We start from the raw sequence: 11,455 nt of genomic DNA, 5'->3' as shown, positions 1-11,455 counted from the left end.
TCTCTAATTCCGTTACGGAATAATTACGTTCGGCTGATGAAAGAATTCTACTGCCAAACGCAATGTGCTTGAGGACTATTTTATCGTTTTCTTCTATTTCCTGGTAAATATGGACTCCTAATGTGGTTGTTGAGCTGTCAGTTGCAATCGAAAAGTTTTTTGTTGGGTCTCGATGTGATAGTAAAGGTGTATTTAGTTATGCATTTTTCAAATTTTCGAATTCAGATTCAACTTGTTCATTCCAGAGCCAAATTGTATTTTTGCTTGTTAACTGGTATAACAAGGGAGTGTCTAGAGCTTTGTAATGTATGAACTTACAAAAATAGGTAATTAGGCCTAGAAAACACCGGAGTTTCCTTTTGTTTGTTGGGACAGTGATGTGATGTAACGCTTGCAACTTATCGGGCTCTATTGCAATGCCTTTTTCTGAAATTATGTGACCCAGAAATTTGATTGTGGCTTTTCCAAACTCTGATTTACTGAGGTTTACTGTTACACCTTCTTGCTGGAATGTTCTGAGCAACTGTTCAACCGTATGGTTATGCTGTTCCGAATTAGCTTCTGCGATGAGAATATCATCTACGTATGTTGTGATTTTGTTTTTGAGTTCCTGTGGGAGTATTGAGTTCAGTCCTCTTATAAATGCGGCTGAAGAAATCGTTAATCGAAATGGAAGTTTACAGAACTGATAAAATTTCCCAAAGCAAAGGAATGCCTTGTATTTTATACAGTTTGGAAGTAGCTGGATTTTCCAAAATCCGGACTTTAAATGTAGGGTCGTGTAAATGGAAGTGCCATCGAATTTCTGTAATAACTCCTCAAGTGTCTGTGGGTAGTCGGTTTCTGTAATTATTATGTTGTTCACTTGACTTCAATTCAGAACCAAATGAAGTGACTCATCCTTCATTTTACACTATGAAAAGGATTTATATACTGGCTGGCTACTGGGTCCATTATTCCTTGTTTAAGAATTGCTAGTAATTCCTTCTTTACCTCATCTGTATGTATGTGTGGAATGGGATAAAGTTTTGCTTTAAAAGTTTCATGTGGTTTTGCCTGGAATTCATACATGAAACCTAGTATAGTTCCTGGAATGTTATTGAAGACTGTTTTATGCTCCACAAGAATATTCTCTAATTCTGTACGCTCACTTTTGGTATTCGCCAGATTTCCCCTACTTTGCATGCATTGTTTCCATTACATTATATTCATAGTCCTCTGGGATATCGCCATTAGTTACATCTGTGTATAATGTTAAATAACAATAATTTTGGAAAAATCTGGAATAATTTCAATTCTATTAATGCTTTGTTCTTCCGTTGATAATGTATTTTGGAATAACAGCACAATTTCTTGGTCTCCATTATGTAGTGTTAGATAAGACAGTTTCTTTCTTAATTACTGACAAAGGTGATCCTGAATCATTTATTGCTGGGATAGCCTGATTGAATTCTTATGTGGACTATAGGGTGGCATATAGTTTTCTGTACTACTTGCTTCTCATTTAGTAGTGTATCACGTACATCATCAAATGAAATGGCATGTTCAGTCATGATACATTCTGTTTCCTTTTTATTTGTGTCGCTGTTCAGAAACGCGTCAGGGGCTCTTCCTAGTCAGAGTCTAGTATCAGGTTCGTTCATACGATAATTATTCTGTTGTGAACTGTTCTGATACTGATTAAAATCACTTTTGTGGAATGTGCGTTGCGATCCCTGTTCGTCTCCTCTACGCCACTCATTATAACTGCTGTTATGTGGCGTGTGACGCGCATTATTCTGGAATTGCGATTTTTGTATGTATTGGGTTCCTTGTTGTGGCGCTGTAGAATGAGTCACGGCTGGCGTGTTTTTTAAAGGCTGAGTCATGCGAAAATTAGCCCTATTTAGAAGTTTGTGTTGTATCTCAGCCAAGCCACGCGGCTGGCTTGGTTGCTGCTGTGTGTTCAATCTCGCATTGTTGCTATACTGCGTTTCATTATAGCCCTGTGTGTAATGTGATACAAAATTTTCCCCTTCACTGCAGAAGTGTTTCCTGCGATTGTTATTCACATACCGTGACTGTTCAAAATTACCTTTGTTTGGCTGATTTGAGTTTTGCCTTGAAAAAATTTATTGACAAACGCATAATCAGACTGGTGTACTTCTAGTAATGTAATAGTTCCCTAAATGCGGAAATGTTGTCTTTCTGTTGGCCTGTTAGTAATGAAACCTTCAATGATCTTTGAAGTTTTGAAATACATAATTGCATTAGTGCGAGTTGGCTGTACGGTTCATTTAAATACTGTTTTGCTCTTCCATGTATTCAAAGAAATGTGTTATGGCGTGAAAGTTGGAATTCTCAAAGTTTGGCAGACTAATTAACTGATTTTTAATACTGCTTTGGGTTGTGTTAGACCAATATGCTGACAAAAATGGTTCTTGAAATGCTTGTAGTGAGTAACATTGCCTTGCAATTGGTCTCATTCTACTTGCCGGTTCACCTTCAGGGAAACTGATAATGAATTCCAATTTGTGTTGTACTAGCCATGACGGTGGGAATGCAGCGTTAAACTGTTAAATACAGTCAAAGGGATGTATTTGTGTTCTGTCCGCAGCTCGTGGTCGTGCGGTAGCGTTCTCGCTTCCCGCGCTCGGGTTCCCGGGTCCGATTCCCGGCGGAATCAGGAATTTTCTCTGCCTCGTGATGACTGGGTGTTGTGTGATGTCCTTAGGTTAGTTAGGTTTAAATAGGGGACTGATGACCGTAGATGTTAATTCCCATAGTGCTCAGAGCCATTTCAATTTGTGTTCCGTCATTCTTGAACGTTTTGAATTTCCTTACTGTTAGAAAATGTTTGTGGTCGAAACCATCGTTTCTGTATGTGTAACTGTTATCACAATGGTGTGAGCATGTGTTTGTGTGACTTTGTTCGTGATCAAGATCCCTTACACTCTGTAGTCTACCTACGCTGTATGGGTTGTGCACCTATGAAATATAATGATAATGACCGTTCTGTTGGTATGGATTGTTTGGAACCGTTTCATGTGTTTCAGGTATTACTTGCTCCAATGAATCATTTTTTGGTGTAACAAATTGTCACGCGATTCCAAAATCGGAAATTGTCTGTTGCACATTCTGACTTTGCATTCTCTGACTTTCAAAAATGTGTTGAAGTGGGACTGGTGTAGTATCATTTGGTGTAGTGTCATTTGATTTGGTATCATTGTTAGTGTCTAACATATCCATTCTCGTAGTGAGATCATTGATTTTCTCTGTGAGTTCTTTTCCTAACTTACGATTTCTTTTAGTCACTTTCTTTAAGTCTACTTTAAAAGTATCTTGATCTTGTACAGTTCCTATCTGCTCTATTCTGTCAGTAAGTGTTTTAATGCCACCTGAAAGTTTTTCCTTGACAGTCTGTATTTCGGTGTCTGTGTTTGTGTTCGCCTCTTTTGCATTCGTTTGTATCTCAGTGAGAGGTATTTGTATTTGAGTAGCGTTTCCTTTAACAGTTTCAGTTTCTTCCGAAATTGATGCAGTGTTACTATCTACATACGTTTCTCCATGGGCAAATACTTTTCCCTTGTCTTCCTGTCGCTGTTTATTGATTGTTTGTAATAGTTCTTTCCTTTCTTTCGCTTGTGGTCGCACCAATTTGCGGTGAAGTATCAAGCAATTTTCAATGTGATTATTAAAACGTTCGTCAATCTAAGCGTTTTCTTTGGCAAAGTTTTCTACCATTGTCTCACGTAGACTAAGTGCGAGTTCATCCTGTTTTCTGGACCGTTCCTCAAATTTGTCATGTAATTCTTCTTTTGTCTGTGAGCATTTTTCAGCCCCTGATTTAATTTCTTTTTTATGTGTCTTTTGATTCTTGTGACATTTGGTCTCGTTTTTGATTCCTGACTTGTGACTATTTTTCTTGTTTGTCCATTTGTACTTTGAGTTGTAGCAAAATTGTCATCATTGGATCCGTTTTGGATTGATCTGTGTTTTTTTTTCTATGTTGGTTGTTGAAAGTTGTGCATCTATGTTCATTTGAACATTTTAAGATGAATGTAACTGTGTATTTGTTGTTGAAATTCCGTCTGTTGTTACATTGGTATCCGATTCATTCTTCACGTCTTCCATGATTTCGGAATGCTCATCATAATAAATACCGTGTCTGCTACGCAGATTCAGCAGCTGTGTTCCGTCTGTTGTATTTGAAAGTACATCGTTTTGCATTGTCGTCGCATTGTCAGATGGCATAGCCAAATTAATATGTTCGTCACTGGATTGCCAATTATTTACACTCCCGGACATCTGACTCTCTAACATTTCACTACTGAGGCCATTACGTGCAGGATTATTAACTACTGCTGAAAAAAATTTTTGGTCTGTACTTTCAACGCTCTTGTCGCGCAAGGTACGAGTAATTGTTCTGCGCGGCATGGTCGGCACATGCACCACAATAAATCACTTTACAAAGCGGAGCCAACGAAAAGGCAAACAGAATTGCCGATGAGCTGTAAATAAATGTATACACACTAGTAGATGCGTTGCACAACGCAATATTAGCTTAAAAAGAAGATATTTCAGAGTCAGTACATCGAAACTTTCACAGAAGATTCTCTAAGTATTCGTACCGTTCGGATATCGCCAAGTGGAACCTTCCCGTCGAATAAATAAAATAAATAATGATTGAACTTAAGGTGTTTAGACGATAACTTTCCCGTCTAGAACAAAATAACTTAACTTACTTTGCGTCTAATGAAAGAAATAAACAGAATTGAACTTTTTGTGCCTTGCAGCTTACCTGTCTGGACTTGCTTTTGACAACGTGTCTGATCTCATAGTCTTTAGCTTACACAATGCTGTACGCCTTGTGCCTTTGATGGTAACAATATTAATGTGACTAATCAAAAGAATGTTATTTCGACGTCAAAATAAGCATACACCGAGGCCCTTAGTACTGGTTGGCTACGCAGTAAACCTGAAAACATACATATATATTTTCTTTACCTTTTATTTTACCGAGTTGCCTCTGGATAAAGTCATCTGACTGCATGTCTAAATATACTCAGTTTGCTCTATTGTTGATAATTACTTGGGTTGGCGTTTATTTACTGGTACTGCAAATATGTCAGCTAAAACTGTACTTATTATTCATTTGCTTCTTTTGATTGGAGTTACTGGTGAAAAATTCAATGTCATTATTAAATAAAAAAAATTGAGAAAACTCAACAAAAGCTGAATCTTGTGGTTACTGGGTTCAATGAAAGATAATACGATATTGACTGAGATAAACTGATCTATTTTGAAAATGATTGGAGATAAGTTTTTAGCTCTTTATAATGATTCAATTTATAAAACTTTAGTTTGGCAATCGTTTACATAAAATAGATTAAAAATGTAACAACGAACTTACAATAGGCAGTTAGCGCTTAAATAGCTTTGATGACTTCATGACGTCGATATTTAATAATTCGTAATTAATTACCAATTACATAATTATAGTACTCTTCAAGTAATATGTAGGTGGTGGCGAACAGGCACACTGCTCTGTCTCTACACGCAATTTCACTGCACAATGGTTGACTGAAGAGTGTTCTATCGAGAATGCTGCACGCTTCTCGCCGTGCTTTCTATATATCAATGCGCGGGCTCTGCCCCCAACAAAGGGCTTGTTGCGGATACTTCACTGTCACCATCGATATGCAACGAACTATAATAAATTTTACAAAACATTTTTCTTAACATTTTTCCTACACACTATAACTGTTATTTACGTATTTCTTTGCGCGGGCTCTCCCGCCAACAAAGAGCACTGTTGATTTTCTATTGACATTTTTTTCTATTGACATATTTCAACTTTACCACTACAAACTATACACATGAACTGGTAATCACTATCAATGACACGTAAACATTATAAAAGGGAAAAAAATTTTGAACATTTCTGAGGTTTCAAACCACTTTGTGACTACCGTCAGAAGACTGTAAGTAGGATTCTAGCAGGGTAAGCCATATGCAAGACGCTACTCCACTTGAGTGTAAAATGAATGTGCGCAACAGAAAATACCGAACGCGAAAATGAAGATTTGGCCCTGTCTGACTACCCCCTGAAGCAGATCTTATGATCTGTTAATGGTGATGTTATCTCCTCCTTCTTCCTCTTTAACGTATAAATTAAAACATAGAGATAAATGAATGATTAAGAACTGGTAACTACAAAGGATAAATGTTGATTCTGTTTATACATTTAATGTGGATTAAAATTCCTTCATATATTACACATGTTTATATATCAATGTAGAATGGACATAAAAGAGATACAAATGGATTTCATAACTAGTATGATTGATCAATTGCCCAAAGCTGCCCCTTTTTATGGCTAAGTGATCTTACATAAATAACGCGAGATGACTGATATCACCTACATACCAGAGGACACAACTTTCAAAGATGATCTACAGTGGTGTACAACCTCAGTGGAAATAAAATTTATGTGAGCACAGCTGTTTAGCTTTATAGCCCAATTAAGCCGATGTTATTAGCAATATCACTTTGTGTACTGTGTCCAGTGCGTCGGAGTGATGGTTCTCGCACACGTCTGCGACGACGGAAGATCTCCAGCTACAAAATATAAAAAAAACTTCATCAAACAAAAGGACGGCAGAAGACGGTCCTCTGACTAGTATAATCTAACACTGTCTTCTCCACTCTAGACGAGAGACCTGAACTCCCAGCCACAAAGATGGAGTTCAGATAACGTGCAGCGTGAGCATAGGCAGAAGAAGTGCTCTCAATCACTGAACACTGCATACTCAACAGCGACTCCCTACCCGGAGGTGAAGTCAAGAATTGTATAAGTTCGAAACAGTACAAAAAATGGTTCAAATGGCTCAGAGCACTATGGGACTTAACATCTGAGGTCATCAGTCCCCTAGAACTTAGAACTACTTAAATCTAACTAACCTAAGGACATCTCATCCATGCCTGAGGCAGGATTTCAACCTGCGACCGTAGCGGTCGCTCGGTTCCAGACTGAAGCGCCTAGAACCGCTCGGCCACTCCGGCCAGCCGAACAGTACAGTGCCTAACCATTCTAAGTATAAGATCTCCTGAGAGCAAAGGCAGCAAGTCCGTGTGTACCAACAAAAGCTGATACTGAGAGACCATCAAACACGGGCGCTCAAAGGGAAGGTACTTTCTCTCCACCGTTGGCTTCCCAGCAAAGCTTGGTTCCTCTCCCTCGTAACTGCAGAAAGCGAATCATATTCTCGATACCACGGAATATTCTCTCTCACTACAGGTTCTTCCGAACCACATTTTAGTATTTTGTCGTCCAGCGTGGAAAGTTTGCGAGGAAATATACACTCCTGGAAATGGAAAAAAGAACACATTGACACCGGTGTGTCAGACCCACCAAACTTGCTCCGGACACTGCGAGAGGGCTGTACAAGCAATGATCACACGCACGGCACAGCGGACACACCAGGAACCGCGGTGTTGGCCGTCGAATGGCGCTAGCTGCGCAGCATTTGTGCACCGCCGCCGTCAGTGTCAGCCAGTTTGCCGTGGCATACGGAGCTCCATCGCAGTCTTTAACACTGGTAGCATGCCGCGACAGCGTGGACGTGAACCGTATGTGCAGTTGACGGACTTTGAGCGAGGGCGTATAGTGGGCATGCGGGAGGCCGGGTGGACGTACCGCCGAATTGCTCAACACGTGGGGCGTGAGGTCTCCACAGTACATCGATGTTGTCGCCAGTGGTCGGCGGAAGGTGCACGTGCCCGTCGACCTGGGACCGGACCGCAGCGACGCACGGATGCACGCCAAGACCGTAGGATCCTACGCAGTGCCGTAGGGGACCGTACCGCCACTTCCCAGCAAATTAGGGACACTGTTGTTCCTGGGGTATCGGCGAGGACCATTCGCAACCGTCTCCATGAAGCTGGGCTACGGTCCCGCACACCGTTAGGCCGTCTTCCGCTCACGCCCCAACATCGTGCAGCCCGCCTCCAGTGGTGTCGCGACAGGCGTGAATGGAGGGACGAATGGAGACGTGTCGTCTTCAGCGTTGAGAGTCGCTTCTGCCTTGGTGCCAATGATGGTCGTATGCGTGTTTGGCGCCGTGCAGGTGAGCGCCACAATCAGGACTGCATACGACCGAGGCACACAGGGCCAACACCCGGCATCATGGTGTGGGGAGCGATCTCCTACACTGGCCGTACACCACTGGTGATCGTCGAGGGGACACTGAATAGTGCACGGTACATCCAAACCGTCATCGAACCCATCGTTCTACCATTCCTAGACCGGCAAGGGAACTTGCTGTTCCAACAGGACAATGCACGTCCGCATGTATCCCGTGCCACACAACGTGCTCTAGAAGGTGTAAGTCAACTACCCTGGCCAGCAAGATCTCCGGATCTGTCCCCCATTGAGCATGTTTGGGACTGGATGAAGCGTCGTCTCACGCGGTCTGCACGTCCGGCACGAACGCTGGTCCAACTGTGGCGCCAAGTGGAAATGGCATGGCAAGCCGTTCTACAGGACTACATCCAGCATCTCTACGATCGTCTCCATGGGAGAATAGCAGCCTGCATTGCTGCGAAAGGTGGATATACACTGTACTAGTGCCGACATTGTGCATGCTCTGTTGCCTGTGTCTATGTGCCTGTGGTTCTGTCAGTGTGATCATGTGATGTATCTGACCCCAGGAATGTGTCAATAAAGTTTCCCCTTCCTGGGACAATGAATTCACGGTGTTCTTATTTCAATTTCCAGGAATGTATATCCTGGTTAATTAGGAATACATACAATGGTACGCTTCTCAGAGTAAAAGTCTTTCGAAATAACCCAGCCTGCGTGATTTCCGAGGTAACGCTTCCTCGTTCCTCTCTGCTGCGTCCAAGATTTTCAGAGTTTCGAAGTATTATAGGGATGTCACTCCAGCCCTGCTACAACATGGGCCGGCCGCCGCTGTATTGTGCTTCAGCGCTCAGATGCCCCGACCGTCCGTCTTGTCTTCTTTTTGTGTTAAGCAGTACCACCACACCTGTGCGGGCTTTTCCACCCAGGACGTTCCAACCTCTACTAGTATAGGCAATAATTCAGTACGCTGTTTTGATAATAAAGACACTCCATCACCTTTCATGCAATAAGTGTTAACAATTTACAAGATGTACGTGAAAATGCCAGTCCTCTTTAGATATTCATATGTACGATGTACAACCTATCAAATGATACTTAATTCCGGTTGTAAATCGCAGCTAAGTATGTAGATGAGTGCTTGTATGGTGCGAAATTATAGCCGCCTTACAATTTGAAGAACGAACCGCTGAATTGAGAACTTTTAAACAATTCGTGTGATTTCAACAACGTTATCTCAGATGACAGCATCGAATAACATCTATCCTGCCAGAAAGCACTCATCTCTATCTGTTTTATTCACTAACATATGACGTCTTTTATAATTTTTTATTGCGCAAATGTTTGTCAGAACATCTTATCCTCCACAGTTACACAGCAAATGAGTACTGTATGAATACCTTATTTTTGTCCTTCTTGTGTATATGTTGAATGAATAGTGTACTATTATTACAGTAACATTGTTTAAAAATTAAAGCCGGCCAGTGTGGCCGTACGGTTGTAGGCGCTTCAGTCTGGAACCGCGTGACCGCTACGGTCGCAGGTTCAAGTCCTGCCTCGGGCATGGATGTGTGTGAAGTCCTTAGGTTAGTTAGGTTTAAGTAGTTCTAAGTTCTAGGGAACTGATGACCACAGATGTTAAATCTCATAGTGCTCAGAGCCATTTGAACCACTTTTTTATATTAATTACAGTTGGCAACACAGTACCATGGTAATTTAAGAAATGGTCAGTTGTATGTGTTATCTTACACCACCATTGTGAAAGAGTGTCTCGAAGGATGACTCTGACAGATAGGCCGAAATAATTGTTTAAACAATATTCAACGACAATCCGTTGTCATTCATTCTGAGCGCACTTGCACAAGAATACTGGCTTATTTATTTATGGACAAATCATGATTTACAGTCACTTTGCATGGTACAAGTTCTGCTGTACGTTTATAACATTTCTTTTATTTAAATACTGTTGCAATATATTATTTTAGAGAGGGAAAGTGGTAAAGTTAAATCAAATGAATTCTGTAGAACGTAAGTCAAATGGTTTCTGTAAAATGTAAGTAAATTGTGTTTTTGGTGGGTACGGCCTTGAGCCGATGGAAAAGCAGACAGTAGGAGAACACTATGGGCGTCACGTGGAGACAGCGACTTCCTCTAGTGTAGAACCCAAGAGAGCGATTCTGGGCACTTTTTGTGTATTCTGGAATGAGGCAGACCGATTTTGGTAACGAGTGGTAATCTATCACGGAGATATTTGATTCTGCGAGGCGAATGGCTGCTACCATAACCAATTTCTGAAGGGACTTGCGACCGAACCGCCGAATCTTTCCATCAGTAAATGGGGTATGTTCTCAACTGACTCGGTTGTTTTAACCCCCTCCACTGACGGAATGATCCGCTTCCTAATTCCGTATGTATGAAACCAATACGGACTTGTAGCTGTCACGCCTTTGCGCTTACTGCTACGTATTTTAACTGTAAATAGCTCAGTCCTAATGGTAAGAGGTAGTAGTGAATTCACGTTGTTAATATTTGAATACAGCACAGCTGCCACAAGCTCAGCTCACTTTTACTCCACTCCTACCCTCGCCATTGCACCACATTAACTAGGTACTACGTGGACCTTGCTAAATTCACTTGCGTATACATTTTTGACCGTTACTCGCCAGTATTTACCTAATGATTAGTACACTCCTAACCGGACTATTTCCCTAAGAGCTGTGATGATTGAACGGGTTCGATCCACGGCCTACAGTGCCCTACAGTTCACACGGTAACACTGCCTACCTGACCCACTTAACTTGGTAGTGAGCTTATGTATCCAATCACCACTGCTAGCAGCAGTGGATAATCCTATCAGCACGACGAGAGCAGCAGACTTACCGTCGAATCCTCCTGAAAATACTTATAACTACGGTCGCCAGCTCTGAAGGAGCAAAAGAATAAATAAATTTTTGGCTCGTTTCAAAGTGAAATGGCTTGAGTTGAATTTAAACTTAATTCTGAATATTACTATTTCTGATCATTCTAGATGATTCTACAAAGCAAATACTCCCTCAATTTCTGTGAGTTGGCTTGGTAATTACTACCAAGACAGTTTATGCAACTTGGGTTAACAAAATTCTATCCTTCAACTTATTTAATGATCTTTGGACAATTGATACAGAATTAGTTAAGTGACTTTACTTGAAAGGTTACTCAGAAAAATTTAAGTAACTATAAATAGGCGACTCATTCTGGTGTGACCATTGCTCTTTTCAACATTCTTATACGCTAAAGTATTCTACAACCAAAAGAATTGTAAATGAAAGAGGCGATGGTGGCCTCAGTCTGATT

Source organism: Schistocerca cancellata, chromosome 4 (genome assembly GCF_023864275.1).
Source record: "Schistocerca cancellata isolate TAMUIC-IGC-003103 chromosome 4, iqSchCanc2.1, whole genome shotgun sequence".
NCBI lineage: Eukaryota > Metazoa > Arthropoda > Insecta > Orthoptera > Acrididae > Schistocerca > Schistocerca cancellata.
Note: the sequence above shows the minus strand (reverse complement) of the source record.